The following is an 18,562-nucleotide window of genomic DNA, read 5'->3' on the forward strand; positions in this document are numbered from 1 at the left end:
GCTAACAAGCCACAGGGGACCTGGAACATGAGCAAAGGCATAACCAGCACAACAAGCCCATGTTTTCTTACAGCCAGCTTGCTGTTGTAAGGTCATAGGCTGTAAAGCTGTGGTTAGAGAGAGAAATTAGTCATGAAAACAGCATAACCCAGTGGGGATTCTTAATACATGAATCAAGCCCAATTTTTGTTTGCTTAAAAGAAGCTGGCTTAAAAAAAAAAACCAAGAAAACCCAAACAAACCTTCTTAGTAGTATCCTAGTGGCATAAGCCCATGTTTGGGAGGGTTTCTATCAAGTGCACCATGTTAAATAATTTCAGGACACAACAGTCCAAAAGTAAGAATAAAAGGGAGGAATTCTGTGCTAGGGACACTCCAATTCAGTCAGGAAAGCAACCACACTTAGTAGGAGAAACTATGCAGGCTTGCTCAAAAGCCACAAACCTTTCTGAATGCAAATTTTTTTCATGGGTGGTGTCCCCTTCGAGAGGAAATGCAGAATTCTACAGAATTTAACAGTTGTCAAAGAGTGGTCAGAACATAAAACCAGTAACAATTTGGGATATCTGTGTAAGTGCGCTGCTAATGGGGTGTCATGGGGTACCCACCCCATGGTGATCCACTGCCATTAACACCTAAAACAAACATGTCTAAATCAAGAGGCAGCAAGTGCTCACATTTTAAGATTAGAAATGAAGACTTGGGAAGCAAACCCAAGCAGCACAAGCCAGCAATCTGACACTGGTTACCACACCAGTTCCAGCAGTTATGTCTCAAGGATATTCCTGGGATGGAAATATGAAAACAATAAATGCAGCAATGGAGGTACTGCCACTGCCATCAATGCAGTGTCTAGGAAACAATATCTGGAATAGCAGTGCAAAGCCTGATAAGCAGACTGTGCATTTAAAATTCTGATATTACAAGACAGCAGAAAGAATGTCTGGAGAGTTCATTTGGTAGAATTCCAAGGCAGTAGATCTCCTTCATCTTTGCTCTCTGTAGCACCTTTGCATATTCAAGTAGCTTTTTTGTTGCAAAGGTCTTAAATTGAACCACAGTCACAGTTTTTTTGAGCAAAGATATACTTCAGCCCAAAGGAAAACATCTCTAAGCGCTGAAAGAACAGTTTAGTGCAATGAAAAGGGGATTGAATGAAGTACCACAAATAAATGAAGATTAGTCAGCTGGTATCCCCACCCTGAGAACATGTCAAAGGTGTAAGGACAGTAAGGAGACTGAGATTAAATAAATGAATGAACTATTTTCTAATAGAAAAAAGTTAAACATTGGAATAGTTTACCTGGGAAATTTGCTGAACTTCTATTTCTGAAGGATATAAGGCTGGACTAGAACAATGATCTCTGGAACACCCTTGCTAAAGTCAGACTAGATGACATACCAAGATATCTACTAGGTGTTTTCTATTTGAATGAAATACAGACCTGGATAAACTATAACTCTGCACAGGACATGCTAAGTCTGTGTTGAAGATACACTATGGATACGTGCCAATTAATTATTTTATTTTCTTGGGTCACAGCTAAGAGCCACAGCACTGCAATGGGCAAATCCCTGTTCAGAAGATCTTCAGCTGCCCCAGAAAAAGTAGGTGTTGGGCTGAGAATCTCTCTTTGTGATCAGCAAAGCTTCAAGTAACAGCACCAAAGAATAGATTACACCACAGAGAACAACAGTACCTGGCAACAAAGGCTTTCTTTGTCATTCTCAATGGGACTACTCAACACCAAGAAGCAGAAATCAGGGGGGCCATGTGCACACACACAACATTTTATAACCTAGAAATAAGAATGCCTTCTTGTATTATTATGAAATATTGAGGATGGAATTACCTACAAAAATGCAGAAATCATAATATCATCTAATAAAAGATGGTTAAAAGACAAAAACAATAAAATCTTTTTTCTTTCCTTAGCTGTAAACCCTCTAAAAACTACAGTATAAAATGTTTTTCCCTACAGGTTTCTGCTAACTCTTGTAATTTTTATACAACTAACTAGGGAGGACAATTGTGATAACTCCAAACATATTTTTAAGAATATTAAATTGTTAGTATATACTCACAATATTAGGAATGTACTGATAATAACATTAAAAGGTTTTTCTTCTAAGTATGACAATTCTTGGTTTCTTTATAAAGAAATGTCCTTAAGGAATGGGAATAGCATAGATGCCAATGATCAAGATTCTTCTTAAGAGCATGAAACAAAGAAAAGGAGAACAAATAATTTCAGAAAATAATAGAAGAAAAAATACTGCAAATGAATAGCTGAAACTTTTTTTGTTGCTTTACAAGCTTTATATAACACTATATTAAATAATTAGAAAAAGGCGTTTAAAATTATATTCTTGTTACTATAAAAACAAAAGGCCAGTTGAACATTCCCCATTTTATACTCTGAGTTTCTTGAATTATTGCAAATATTCACCATCTGCCTTTGCAGTGGTGCTGGAGGTTCCCCCATTGCCACACACCCATGGACTATTTTTTTTTTCTTCTGCAAATAGGACTAATAATACCAATTTCCTTCATTAATTCTAGGAATCATTGCAACTGTAAGTCAATTACCATGTGCTTAGCTGTATTGATTCATTATTTTACTGTCATAGAAGCTGTAGTGGTTAAATATTATTCATTTTGATCTATCCTACAATGAAGGCCATTTGGGTATATCTAAGTTCATTATTTAAATTGAATAACTATAGCAAATGATCTTAAATGATTCAGATAAAGTACATTAGACTTGTAGAAATTTATTTATCAGTATTTATGATTCAGAGGAGTAGATTGTTAGAAAGCTAATGAAGAGTTTCTTACCTTTATGATGCATGGATTTACTAAAAGCCTAACAGAGACTGAATATGACTAACTTCCAGCAAATTATTCAAGGAGCTTTAGTATTCCTATTAGTCAACACATTATGACAAATATCAAAAGGATATTAATATTTTCAAGTGCTTCAACAGAGGAGATATTATGAGAAATAAAGCTATTTTGAAAAGCAGTGGAGTAAACTGAGCTCAAATTCAGAAGGACTGAGGAAAGGAGTTGGCAGTAGAAAACTTAGAGAAGCGGCAATGACAATATCACAGTCTTGAATTTCCTGAAACAACATTCTGCAGAATAAGGGAGAGATTTCAGTAAAGCTTCAGGGAATTTCTATGACTGTAATTAATCTTTCAGGGCTGTACATAAGGGTGTCCCTATTTCCATTATAGACCTCTGTTTTAAAGGCAGCATAAGAAAATAAGCAAAACTATAGGGTTCTACACAAAACTGTCATATAAAGGGAATTGATTTTATATTTTTTTAAATATTAGATTGCCATGATAATTCAAGATGAATGTGGTAATTATTGTTTTTAAGTTTATGGCTAATTGTTAATGCATTCTGGTTTCCAGTAAGGAAATATCTTGAAATAAATTTGATAGTGGGATAAACTGAGCATCCATTGTTTGGAAGTCAGCCCTTGCAAGAACACCGATATCAAGAACTTTAAATAAACTCCAAGCAGTTCAGCCAGCAATTTTTATTACAGATGGCATATTTGCCAGTGGAAATATGTATTATGCATTTCTTTATCAGTGCATAACCCCCCAGAAAAGACATAGCAAGAAATTACTAAGCATTAAGAGCAGGCTGTGGCTGTATTGGCTACTTTTGGATCAGCAGCCTGAAATCAAGTAGTGCAATAAGGTTGAGAAGGAGGATATAAGATTAGGATATAAGATTATTAGGTTCATTGGATGATAGATATATTATTCAAAAGAATAATCTTGGTAATTTATCACCTTTTACAGAAAGAAAAAAAATATCATGTACTACAGCCAGATTAAAATAACTTTCACAGAGCATACATCATCTCACCACATAACCCAGAGTGAATATTCCCCTATTACAGTCTCCAAATTTATGGCTTGTGCTCTACTAATGAAATTTAGACTGCTTCCATCCCTGATATTATTAAGATTCTTCTGTCTTGTTTTTATAGTTCTAGTTCTTTTTGTGGCTAATGCTGGGATTTTAGCATCATCAAATTCCTCTCCAGTTTAGAGACAAGGATGTCATGTGGGACAGTGTCATTTGCATAAGTCCAGGTAGATGATCTCTGTTGCTCTTCAGGGAGGAATCCTTGGATAGTGACCTGCTTTCTTGGGCCCCTTTTTTTCTCTGGGTCTTTATCATGGTAATGTACTAAGCAGATCCCTGGAGAGGCCAAACTCTGCTCTCCTGAAGTCCAGGGCAGTGAGATTGCTGCACAGCCTCCTCTCTGCCCTGAGGATGTTGAACTCACCTTTCCTGATCATTGCAGCCAAGGCTGCCCTTGACCTTCCATTGCCCAGCAGACCCTCCTTGCTGATGAGAACAAGCTCTGGCTTAGCACCTCTACTTGCTGGGGTCTCTCTCAGCTGGAGAATGAAGTGATCATCAATATGTTCCACAAACCTCTTTGATTGCCTATTCCCTGCTGTGTTTTCCCTCCAACAGATGGCAGGATGTTTGAAGGTCCCCACGAGGACCAGGTTTGTGGATGTGAGTCTGCTCCTACCTGTCCATTGAGGGACTCATCAGCTTGGTCCTCCTGGTGCAACAGCTCAGCAGACCCTCACTATAACAGCATCCCCTCCCGGCCCTCTCTTTAATTCTGACCCATAAACTGTCAGGAAACAGGGAGCAGGTAAGGGTTTAGTGGAAAATATGCTGCTGCTGGCATCAGTGAGACAATGAACAAATCAAATTTGTTAAAAAAATTGAGTGGGATCTAGAGACAGGCACAAAATGACACAAGATTCAAAACTGAGTAGTCAGATTGACCAGCCATGACAGAAATACAATACAATGGAACAAGTAATTCAACATTTCTTTTAAAGTAAAGGTAACATTTTTCTTCATAGAAGGACACATACAGCTGTGAACTTAAAATGTAAATTGATTGGAAAAACCCTGAAAAACTAGTACTGAAGGGGATAAGGCAGATACCAAAGCTCTCTTTAATATAAAGTTGTATTTTTCATGGAGCATTACAAATAATTATCACCCAACTCTCCTCCAGAGATTTAGGCCAGCTTTCACATGCTGTTGTGATGGTGGAGGAAAACATTAGTTTATCACTGTAGCAGAGTGATGACAGAAGTACATTCCAGCCCACTCTGAATTGCTAATAGAATTACACACTCAGTCAAAGCATGGGGAGTGATTTTTTCCTTATGCAACATTGTTGATATTAAACACAGAATGCTATAAGAAACTTGCAAAGAATTGCTGATGCTGCAGTGCAAAACATGAGATAGCAAGTATCTTGTCATAAAAACAGGATTAGAATTCCATTCGAGTTTTAAAAGAAGTGGATACAATAAGAGTATTTAAGAGAAAAATATATAAGAATATAAATATGTAGGCCTTAGCCAAGCCATAACACATAGATACAATATTTGCTTTTATGTATTTCATAAACAATGTGTAAAATAGGTTCAAATAGTTCAAAAAAACTGAAAAATTGCATTAAGTCATGATGACTGTATGCTTACTTTCAAGTTAAGACTAATATGCCCCTGGAAAGAGATCTTCAAATATTATTCACCACTCCCTTAATTTTAGAACACAGACCCTGGGAGAAGCACAATTCTTATGTCATTTGCTGCTCCTGTGTTTGTGCACAAGTGGAATGCATTGTGGAAGACCGTTTACCTGAAGGGATTTGGTAATTGGATTCTGGTGTGAGTGTTTTGTTTTCTTGACCAACCTCTGCAAGCTGTGCCCTGACAGTCGGTCAGGAGAGCCACAAGATTCTGTTCAGTTTCAGTTTAGGTGTAGTGTAATACAGTGTAGTATAGTATAGAATAATATAGTATAATAAAGTAATTAATGAGCCTTCTGAATCAATGGAGCCAGATGCATCATTCTTCCCAGATGCTGGGGTCACCTTGCTTTTCCAATAGCCCCCCCTGAGAGGGGCTTGTAGCCATGTCAGAAGCAGCCATGTGCCCCTCCTCTGCTGACATCCCCTTAGCCACAGGGGCCCTGAGGGGATCCAGGCAGGAAGGCTGTGCTGGATGTCTTATACATGTCTTTCTTCACATCATCACTCCACAAGGGTCCGTGGCTTTGCTGGAGACATTGCTAACCAAAGGCTTGGTCTTGATGTCCCAGATGTTCTCTACATAAGGCAAGGACAAAGAGAGATATTTAGGTCTGGATGCCCGACTTCCTTTGGATCCTGCTTTCTCTCACATGGAGAAGTCCAAGGTTCTTATGCCCCACACAGAAAGAACAACTTACACTTTTAAAGTGGGTTGTTAAAGCACACAACTACAGAGGAAAACTGTCATTCTTGTCTTTACCTCAGTACTATATAGGGAACTTTGCCTCAGTATTATACAGGGAATAGTCTTTGGATTAAACATCTACTTAGCTATTAGCTTAAGAACTATGCTAGGAGAAGAGTCCTATCATGTGTGGCAGCTGAGAGGGCTGCCATGCAGAGTAACACCATACAATTCCAGAAACCTTCAACTCATCCAGACTAGCACCACACCACTTCAGAAAGCTGCAGGCATCTGTTCTTTACCCACCTTTTATCCCCCCATGTTGATGCCCTGTCCCTGTGTGCCCTCTGCTCCCTGTGGTGGCTGCTCAGTGCCCCTGGGCACTCCAGGGCTCATTGCTGTCAGTGCTGCTCCCCTGCTGCTCACAGCTGTGCCCATGGGGATGGGGCTCAGCCACAGCCCCATCCCAACCACCACAAACTGTGTGCCTACAGTTGTGGGATTGTAATTGCTCTCTCTTATGTGCACCTATTTTTCTTCCTGCCTGTTCTTCCATTTACAAAGAAATTTTTAACAGATGCGGTATCCCCAAGGTGTTCCACATACTCCATCATCACACACCTAGGCTATTCCCATGGACTGGAGAGATTAGAGGGAAAAACTTCCATAGCTGATGCCTTTCTTCCCCATCTTCTCCCAGAAAACAAAAAAAGACCTGTTTGCTTTTATTGCCATGGTCCTGGGAAACCTGTATTTGATCTTAGCTGCCGCACAAAAGCTGAACATCCACAATTATCTTCTAATGTGCTCTGGTTGCAACAATGCAACACTTTTCTGTGATTTATAATTTTGAACTATTATTATTCAAGATTACTCTATGTAGTAGGCTTTAAATGAGACCCTAGTGAAGCCTCTGTAGAATTCAGCATTGTGCATTGTCTGTGAGTGAAGAAGAAGGGGGACAGAAATGCATTACCTACCCAGTCAGGTTAGTGCTTCATCCAGAGGGAAGAGCTTGGGGATATTTTCAGTGGTCTCTGAAACTTCAGTTCCCATATTTTTGACTTAAATTTAGGCAAAATATTAATATATTTTGCCTAAGTCTTCTTTGGAGAAATGAAACCTAAGCTTCAAGAATTTTGAATTATATATGATTATAATAGTGATTTGGAAAAGATGAAAATATAAAGACTGACATACATCTATCACATTTTATATAACCAAGCTCACTGACTCTTTGTATTAGTACAAAATGAGACAAGGCAGATGATACCTGGCAAGATTTTTTTTCATTTTTTCATTTGTATATTTTGGACATTTTCTTAGTTAATTATTCCAATTGTGCAACAGAAACTCAGAATCCTCTTCTAGTTCAGTATTTTGGGTATCTATGAAGAAAAGAAAATTGAGAAGTACAGCTTTTTCTGAGCAAGCAGAAAAGTCAAGATCTCATTTCTGGGAAAAAATAGATTAAAATAAATTTTAAAAATCTTTTTTTGCTTTCCAACTGATGTACCATAACCAGCTTGTCTTTATCCAAAAGTAAAAATAAAAATTTATGACATTTTTTACTTTCAAGGTTATCAGGCTTCTTTAAAGAGCAATCAAGTTATAATATGCACTGAGTGCTATGTTAATATTATTAAAAGAAATAAATGCAGTATAAACACACTCTGCATCAGAATTCTACCAGTGTACATCAAAGGATATCTTGAAGTTTTAAGGCTGTAGAGTATCTAAGTTAGCACACTTTGTCTACATGTTGCATTCCTCTGATATTCTGGCTGAGTTTCTGTTTCTAAAATGCCTTCCAGATGCCATCATTGCTATTGCAGATCCAATCCAAGTTTAGAATACCTAAACTGCACCAAAACAAAAAAAAAAAGCTGTAGAATCAATTCTTCAGAAACAGCAGTAATAATTCAGGAGCAAGGTTTAACTCTGTTTTATATTTAAACTTACTGAAATATAAAATCCAAGATGCAAAAGACCTGTTTTATAACGATTTAACCCTGCTTTATGATGATTTGATATGTGTTCATGCTATTTTCTGATTATATATTCTCCCTCACCAAAAAGCAGAGATTTTATGATTTGGATTTATTCAAACAATAGCAGTAAATAGTTTAAAAGCATATTTCCTTACAATGGAAATTAAATAAGAAATCAGAGATTAGTATTTTTTTCCCTAGATGATAAAATAAATGCCACGCAGTTCAGACACGATGTTGTTTTCAGTCCTATAAACTGCATTTACAGCTGAGCGTTACCAACAGGTCAGGTTGATAAGGCAGCCACATATCACAGTGGCATTGTCAGATGACTGTAAGAATGATGCTGACTCTTGGAAACAGATTAATAACCCCAGACTGATTTATTCTCAGATGAACTAAAAGCAAAGAAATCCATATGTTATAACACCAACTTAGCAAAGGAAAAATACTGTGAATTTATGCCACAATATTTGTATAAATTTCTTAAGGATATATTTCTTGTACAAAATAATTTATTTTTTTTTTTGAACAGGCATTGCTCAAAACTTATCTTTTGCATAATAATGCAGAATAAACAGAAAAAGTCCTCTATTTTACTGATAAGACAAATTTCTGTAGCAAAGTGCTACATAAAAGAAGGGGAACTGTTTCATACAATTTATTGTAGAGTTAAATTTTAAGGCATAGGAGTGTTTGGATAAATTATTCCTTCTATTTCATTATAGCAACATGACATAGTTGTTCTTCCTATCTGTGATCATAATGGTTACATGAGATGTCACATCCCCTTTTATTGAGCAGATAGGAAATAACTGCTTTCTGTCCTCACAGTAAAAGCCTGCAGACCACACAAATTCAAGTCCCACAGTATAAACAACCAGGATCTGCACAGAAATCTTAATATTTGAGCTGCTGCAAGTAAAGCAATGGATCAGATGGCGCCACTTAGTATTTTACATCAGGCCAGGCAAACAAAGGGAGATACATGGTTTCACTGTTCTTTTTTGTCAAAGCTAGATTAGAGCTACAAGAGCTACAGGAAAACCAAACTGATGATACCCATCAGTTTGTTTAATCAAAAGTGCTTGATGTGTTTAGTATGGAAAGGGAGAGAAGCCCACCCTTCAGCTGCAGTTTGGTTCACCTGAGCACGAGCAGTCATCTCTGCAGGACAATCTCCTCTTGTCTCATTGATGTCTGTGATAGCACTCCACACTCTGTGACCTGGTGACCCTGTTGGGGCCTTCCAGTACCTGAGGGGAGCCTACAAAATGTGGAGAGGAACATTTTACAAAAGCATGTAGTGAGAGGACAAGGGGGGATGCTTTTAAACTGAAAGAAAGTAGATTTAGATGAGATGTGAGGAAGGAATCCTTCTCAGTGAGTGTGGTGAGGCACTGGAAGAGGCTGCCCAGGAAGGGCACGGCTGTGCTGTGCCTGGATGTGTTCAAGTCCAGGCTGGATGGAGCTCTGAGGAACCTGGTTTAGTTTAAGGTGTTTCTGCCCATGGCAGGGGGATTGGAATTAGATGACCTTGAAGATCCCTTTCAACCCAAATCTGTCCATGATTCTGTGATATATATGCACATATATTTAATTATTAAATATATTAAAATCCATAGATGAAATGTATACAGTTTTGACAATTTCTTTGCATCTTATTTTTAACAAGACAAAGAATATAATATATAATGAAATTTATCTAATCAACATGACTAATATTATTTTTATATAGCTACCCATGTTTTTCTGTTCATGTAGTGCAGATAAATTTCTACAGCAGCACTTCTGTTGGGCAAATGCAAGGGGAGATCTCTTGCAATCAAAGCTGAAGCTGATTTTATTGCACATAGTACAAGCAGTGTCCACATGGACATGTGAGCATGGTGTGACTGAAGGACTGACACTGCCAATTTGAAGAACAGACCTTCTTGAGCAGTTTAACACATTGTCCTTATGGATCAGTGCTTGAAAGGATTCAAAGGATTCAAGGTCCCTTACACTGTCATTGCTCTCTTTGCTTTCATGAATTCCCCTCTCTAAGCAAACAGCTTTTTTCATTGAGCCCTGTAATTTTGTTTTTTAAAGGGCTTGATTGTTCATTTTGAAGGACAATGTACCATCACAGAAATGTTCTTAAATTTAGATGAGATAAAACATTTTAAAAAAGATAGTATTTATTGCAGCATGAAAAATAGTGTTTAAAAGTCATGCCCTACAGCCCATGTACATCCATCCAGCTTCAGCGTAACAGTTCCTGCTTTTAGAATGTTTTTATTATCACAAGAACCCATTTCATACAGTATTTATAAAAGTCTTGTATGGAGGCTGTATCTTATTTTATCTGTCACTTAAAAGGACAAAGTTAAATCTTTATTGTCTCACTAAGTATTAGCAATAGACTACACCTCTGGTTCTCATATTTTATACATTTGATTATAAATTTTTACTAAACACTATCAAGGGAAAATATTTTCTTGGAAAAAAGACAGAAAAAAATTAAAACTGTTAAAGTTGTGTCGGCATGAGAGCAGTCTTTACCCAATTTCACAATACCTGCTGAAAAGGTGGTGACTTCTATCCAGGTTTAAGATGAGGAAGGAGAGGTTAATCAAAAATTAAAAGTTACACCCTGACTTCTGTTTGACTTCCCTGTTAGACAGGGGAAAGGATGCAAATATAAGCCTGAATAAAACTGCAAGATAGATTCACATACTTTGGTCAGACCCAGGTTTCTTCTGGGAAAGTGGAGGAGGAAGGACTTGCTGCAGCCATTGCACCCCAGCCAGAATGACACGAATCTTTTTGGTAACTTTTCACTGTGAAACACCAAGAGAAAACCTTATAGAGTGAATGTGAAATCTAGGTACAAATCATGCATTACCTTTTCCACCTCTAGCTCTCTCTAGACCTAGTAATGGTGGTATTGATGTTTAGGAGTAATGAAAATGTAGTATTTCTTTGGTTTAGTCTTACTTTTGCTGTGGGTGAGTTCTGAATAACTAGCAAACTGATTTTGTTTCTCTGGCTGTGGTCAATCTGAAATCTGTGTGTTTTAGCTAATTCCAGAGTTGAAGAGACCCCTCGACACAAACTTATGGACTAGTTTAAGGCCTAATTGCTTACAGCAGACTTTGTGATCATTTTCTTTGACTTTCATGAGCCTTAACCTTCACAATGTATAAAAGACAACCGATACTTCATCAGGCAGTATATGTCAGTATAATAAGTAGTATATTCAACCAGAAAAAAGTCTTTAAAAACCCAGACCTACTGCACCAAAACAAAACAAAACAAAGAACTTTTTCATAATGGATTAGGAAAATAAGCAGTCTTTAAGAGGATGAAGATATTATACTAAAGTTCATAAAGGGGAACAAAAGAGTTTGCAGCAAGAAAACTTGCATGCGCTTTACTTCTCTAATGAAATGATTTTCAGATTATAAAATGTGAAGAAAAAACCACTAAAGCCAAACAACAAAAAAACAAAAACCAAGGTGCGTGACTTTCATCATTCTGCTCTCTGCAAAAGCTGCTTTTTATTGTCAGACTTAATAGAAAACTTGTGTTTCACCCAGCACTAAGCTCTACTAAACAGCCTTCTATCCTTAGTTCACCCTTCAAAATCTGACCTCCTTGGACTAGGTTTCTCAAACAGGCCTCTTGTCATCTTGTCATAATATGAAGCTTATATTTCCTGGCATAGAATAAGAAAATTCAAAATACTTCATTTTCCAAATTAAATTAGTCATTTGTTAACACTTGAAAGCAGTGTCTGGAATTCTTTTGCCATTTTGAATTTGCCATCACTTGCTGACTTTATTATCATTTGAAGGTAAATATAACTCCTCTTTCCATTTCTTAAACTTCTAGTGGAAAACTTTGACTGGGCTTGCTTACAGTTCTGTTGTTACTGGTCAGCACTGAAATGCAAAGCTTGGATTTTCTGGGTGCTGAGCTCCAGCAGTCTTCCCAGATGTCAGCAGATGCTGAACTCTATCTGGTTTTGAAAAATATCTGGGAAACAGCCTGCTAAATGATTGTGTCTAACTGTAGGCACCTATCTTCAAAGTGCAAACTAGGAAAATTAAAGCTCCATTCTTAATTTATATATAGAGAAAATAAGAGAGGCGGGGAAAATTAAGATATCAATTGCAATGTTACAACCCAGGGGCATGAAAATTAGGAAAGTAACCTTTGGACTGAGATATAAACTGCAACCAAACAAGAGTTTCTGTGAAAGTGACTCATGTACAAAGCCTGGGCTGAGTGAATAGTGACAGTGAAGGGCTTGCTGACAACTTTCTGTGATCTAATTATTCCATGATGTTCTTATGTGCATATTATATAATGTGGTTAGAATGGGAGGGGGAAGAGAAAGTGGATTTATTTTTTTTTAATTGAAATTTTTTCAGGTAATGGTTCTTCTGCCCATAAATGAACTTATTCTAATCTTATGCTGTGTCCACAAACTACCTTTATTATGCTTCTACAGTAACTTCATTCTGCAAATGGATAAAACCTACTTGAAGCTCTCCTTTTCAATAGGGTTTGGGATCTGACCAGAGGATGCTGTTGGGATGCTGCCACCTCACATTTTTTATCTTCTGTTTCATACACACACAGCCACATGAGCACTGTCTCTTCCCAGAGTTACAGAGAACATGTGTGCTGTATCAGTTCAGAATAATGACAGAGGAGCAAGTTCAAACCAGCAAACATCATAACTAAATTTGTGATCTTATCTGTATGCAGAATATAGTAACATGTAAATATTATTTCTTGAGCACAGTGAAAGCTACTAAGTATTAAAACTCTTGAGGTCTCTTCACTCCATTATTAATGAACCTAAAAAATGCCCAAGCCTTTATTTGGTAATTGAATCTTTCATTTTTTCTATGTGAGATAGAACAAAATAATATTAATATCTTTCCATATATTCAGAGATTTACAGAAGCTTTACTAACTGAGCTGAATGAAATGAAAGGAATTATTTCTCAATAGTGATGACTATTAAAGATGATAATGAAAATTATCCAGTTTATGGTTATTCTCCAGAGTGACTGAATCGAATTACTTCTGCTCTTTAGCTTTTAATGTAACAATAACAGTATTTTTTCCATATCAAAACCTGAATGGTAGTTCAGGGACCTTTATAAAAGAGTGTGGGTTAAGGTCACTGCAACACCTTCCTTTCAGCTGTGAGAGGACTGTTATTCTGGGGAAAGGTGGATTTCTTTTGAGGCTGAGAAAATACATCTTTTGGAAACGGCTGGTGACAAAAAAAAAAAATTGTGGAAATAAGCAAACATGCAGAAAAATTCTAAATGGTTGTTTATGCTCTTTGATTCAAGGACCAATAAAGCTAATACAAAGTTTTCACTTTAATTCCCATTTAACACATGAAAGGCAAATGAATCATAGTGATCTCCCATCACCTTAGAAATTTCTGTGGAAAAAAATTAAAAATACACTTTAACATTGCCCTTCTTCAATTCTTTCATGTTCAATGCAACACAATATGGTAGTTTCAGAGTTAAATATAGATATCAAAATTTAGAGGAGAAACTTTAAAATGAAGGTCCTGGTAAATCTGTGCTAAATTAGCTTATCAGCTGAACTTTTTGCTGAGTAGTTTTAAAGGTGTATTTAAAAAGTTAATTGTGTCCTGCTTGCTATAAAATCACATGCACTGTCCTCCTGTATTTATACCTTCTGCTAATGGATGCTCTAGTATAAAACTGCTAGTGCAAATGGCAATAGCTCTGAAGGCAATCAGCCTGGAAGTAGTTCATAAAAAACTGGAAGTGTGGCTATATTCTCAGCAAGCTGGAGAATAGAAAACCACAAGCAATAAATGAATTCTTTCTACTACACTAGATTCTACTTCCTCTATGTTAGAGTTCTGGATTCATGACAAAGCTAATGTAAAAAGGAAAAAGTAAAAAAAAAAAAAAAAAAATCCAGTTACCTTTCAAAAGACCAGTATTACACACTGAAGACATTTGTCAAAATGTATAGGCACTGTCAATCTCATTCTTTTTCTTTTTTAACTTCTCTTTTATTCTGAAATATGGGATGAATCAAAGATATAACTCAGAGGAAAATATATTCCTTGATATTATTTGTGAGAGACATACATCACTTACCGTAGTAAGGCACTGGAGCATGATTTGTTAGATATGGTGGATAGTCAGATTGATAGACAGGTCCTCTTCTCTTCTCTTCTCTTCTCTTCTCTTCTCTTCTCTTCTCTTCTCTTCTCTTCTCTTCTCTTCTCTTCTCTTCTCTTCTCTTCTCTTCTCTTCCCTTTCCCCCTTTTTTTTTTTTCTTTTTAATTTTATCTAAAAGGAATGAAAGCAAAATAAGGACATACTTGAGGTTTTTGCTCTAGACTGATCCTACTAAGAGATTAATTTTGCACTGTTCACAATTTAGTAGAATACCAGGCAAAGACATTAATGGGTTTAAGATCAACTGGTAACATCAGTAATTTTTTCCTTGATCATGTCTCCTTTGACTGAAAAAGGTGTTTGATAAATAAAGATTGAGGAAAAAAAAAAAAAGGAAAGAAAAAGAAATATAGGTAGCAAAAAAACCCTCCTTTGTCATCTTACAATACTGTTGAAATAAAATTGATTTTATTTAATGGACCACAACTTCTTTTCTCCTTATGTCTGTTTTACAGCTGAGGAACAGAAAATAGTGCAGCAATGCAAAAGATCAGCAATATTGGGGCAAAGAAAAGTTTGCTGTCATGTGGCCATAATAATAATTGGTTGATTTCATAAGAATTTATGATTTTACACAAACACATTTTAGTAATATTCCTGGTCATATAATGAGGTATTCTACAAAAATGGCCTTAGTGTGTCACTTCTCAATCTTTGAGAAGAAGGATTTATAAGTCTGAGTTGAGCAAGGACAGAGAGCAGGTCATAGGTATGCTGTATAATTTTGTTTATTTTAGACTATTCTAAAGCTCTTTATTTAAAAGAAGGTAATGCTCAATTTATTTGTGAGGTAGAACAATTTTCTTAGCCCAACAACCCAGGAAGCAGTTTACCCTTTGCTGCAAACAAGGTGCTATAAGAAATGATTTCTCAGGCAAGAGATCAAACGCTGTGTTGCCCTAAGTATGTTACAGATCATAGCCCTGGCAGACAAAGGTTACTTTAGATAAACTTCCCAGCCTAAAATGAGATTTTTTTCCTGTCTTACAAGTGTTTTATTTACTGCTGGAACAGTTGTTATTGGAAAAGTGTGGCTGAGGCCAGATCATTAATCTAAAAAGACAGCTCTTTTACAATCAAAGTTATAGCACAGTTTATTTAAGGGAAAAGGAAAAAAAAAAAAAGCAGCAGCATGTTCAAATCAAGTCCATTTCTGGGCAGGTTTATTCTATTTATACCACTTTGGCATTGCCAGAAGCATCAGGACCAGGACCAAACTCAGACTTGCTCTATTGCATAGTTCTTTGCCACTCTCCTTAAGTGCCTTCTGCCAAAGGTAAAGAGAAGGCAAAGGGCAAAACTCAGGAGCTTTTCTGTCATGCAGCCCATCCACAGCTCCATTCATGCTGCAAACACCCTTGCCTGCAGCAACCTGAGTCTGCTCTCACTTATATTACATGACACACCTGAGGGCTGTCACCAGGCTAGGAGCAAACTCCAGAGGAAGGAAGGCTACTTTTCTGTGTGGAAACTACAGATCTGAAGAGGCTTATCCCACCAAGGCCATAGCATTGTGAAGATGAATAATCAACCTGATCAATATGCCCATAATTTAGTGATTACCAGGAATATAAAAACTGCAAAGATGATACCAAGCCAATCTGGGGAGGAAAGGAGGAGGGGATTCCTCATCTAAGCATCCAGGGTCAAGAAGGTCTTTGGCTTAGTGCTTGTCACATTTGTTCATATGCTCAGAGCAGAAAAAGAAACGTCAGAGTTTCAAGATGTGTGAAAATACTTGTGGCATATCCCTGTGGTTGTGAGACTTTTCACCAGAGCACCAGCTTATGACCATGTCAAGCATCATGTCAGCTCTGGGGATGTTTCACCAAAGCAGTCAGAAACCTACCCAGTCTTGCTCACTTCCCAGAGCTATCAAAGAACCTTTTAGAGTGTTGTCACTAACCAAAGAACCTTTTAGAGTGTTGTCACTAACCAAAGAACCTTTTAGAGTGTTGTCACTAACGTAAGCCAAGGAGAAAATATGGAGCATTAATAAGGTTGGTTTGGCATCATCTTATCTTGAGACAATTAAAAAAGGGATTCCAAGACAGAACTGGACAAAACTTTTGAGCATTGACTACATAAGAGGAGACAAGGGAAGATATAGTCTCAAATTTAAGTCTAGCACTATTACCCTCACTCAGGTTTTTTGCATAGGTTCATTGCATAGTCATGTGACAAAGCCACTGACTTGAGTCTTGAGACAAAGGAACATTTCCAGCTTTTCAGGATCCTGATGAGAATGAAGTTGACATGTGAGAATTTAAAAACATGGAAAATCTGCGACAACTTTCACAAAAAAGAGGATTTCGTGTGAAAGCAGGGGGAACAAGAGGAGCAGCACGCCAAGGAACTGCACCGATTTATCCAACTTGCTTAAATGTTTGTGCTAGGAGAATAAGCTAAAAAAACTTGTCAAAAACATAAATTTTAGGAAGTAGCAATTCAGCTGTCAGCATTAGTGGAAAGTTCAAATGCCTTAACCAGTGCATTTCCTAGTTGATCTGTCATGACAGAGACCAAGGATCAAAGATAATATTAAGTAAAATTTTAAGTTATCTGGAGGTCATACGTACAGTTTTAAAATTACCTTTGGCTGTCTAAATTAAAGATGCACTTTCACTACCTCAGCAGATGATTTGTATTAAAAATAAAACCAGAAAAAAGTTAACTCGAGCTCGTAAGTTATCATACAGGTTCCTACTGCAAGTATTAAGTTTGCTGACAAACATCTAATTTGCCGCTCTCTAATACTTATTTTTACATTTTTCAAATCTGTATATTTATGAATTTGCTGAAATATATTTCCCCATCTACTCCATAGATCTCTTTATATTCTCAGCACCAGATTTTGGCTATTATACCTTTGATGATGTCATAGAAATAACCAGTTTACCATTACTGCTAGGGAATGGAACAGGAAAAATAATTTGATTTCAAGAGAACCTTTGATTAGCTAACATGGATACTGCATATACAACATTGGTATTGATTCATGTTTTCTTTATGAGAAACTACTAAATAAATCTCAGTCTTTCCTAGATGATAGTTCTCTTTTCTTTGATCTATATTACTTTGTGCTGGCTAACAATGTATTTATTTAATGCATATTTTCTGTGAAGACATATTATTGGACTCAGCCTCTTCAAGATGGAATATCAGTCTGCTGTTCTTTTGGTTTATGTTCTTTCACCAGTCCAATTCAGTAGTTAAAAAATCTTCCAACATAGATCTCAGGGCATTGGAACATTAAAGCCTTGTAAACTCATTGAGATTTGGCTCTAGGGAGGAAATGTAAATATAGCTAACATTTGGAAAACCTTATGGTTAACCTATATAAATCATGAGCAAAAGTTGAAGGTCCCAAACTTTTCTGAGCATGAGGAGCAGTGGGAGCATGGAGAACCTCCAGGATCCCTGAATAAGGCTGAGCTACCAAGGTTCTATCACTCCTTAGTAACCTTATAGAAGATTATGCAGTTATAAATCCATAAGTTTAGCTATACTGAAAGACATGGACTTAAATACTACTGTGCAATATTACCTTCTTTGTAAATTTGGTTATTCACCCATGAAAAAAATTGACTTAAGGATTTATCTCACAGGAAGAAGTGGCACTTACTTGCACTGCTTCAAACATACTTATGGGAATGACCCCTAGAGTTACTTCTTGAAATTTCTATCTCTACTAGAAAAGCATTTTGGTTAAGCTTTGCTGAGTACTGAATAATGCCAGTGTACAGAAAAGTTCTGCTAAGCCCTTGTCCATTTATTTGTCCAATCCAAAAATTATAAAAATAAGTAATTAACTCTGCTTGTTTGACTCTCTTTAGATTTGATTCTAGTAAAACTTAAACAACGGTAATTAACCATATTTTGCACATGTGGTGAGCATACATAGCAGATTTTACTGTTGTGAAACATTCATCTAAGAAGTGAAATAAAGCAATCTTTTTTTTTAATAAAATAATTTTTTTTTAAGAAAGACAAAGACAAAATAAACCCTAGTTTACAAATTTCCAGAGATGCTTTGGACGTCATTAG

This window comes from Fringilla coelebs (genome assembly GCF_963513975.1).
Source record: "Fringilla coelebs genome assembly, chromosome: 5".
In the NCBI taxonomy this organism is placed as follows: domain Eukaryota; kingdom Metazoa; phylum Chordata; class Aves; order Passeriformes; family Fringillidae; genus Fringilla; species Fringilla coelebs.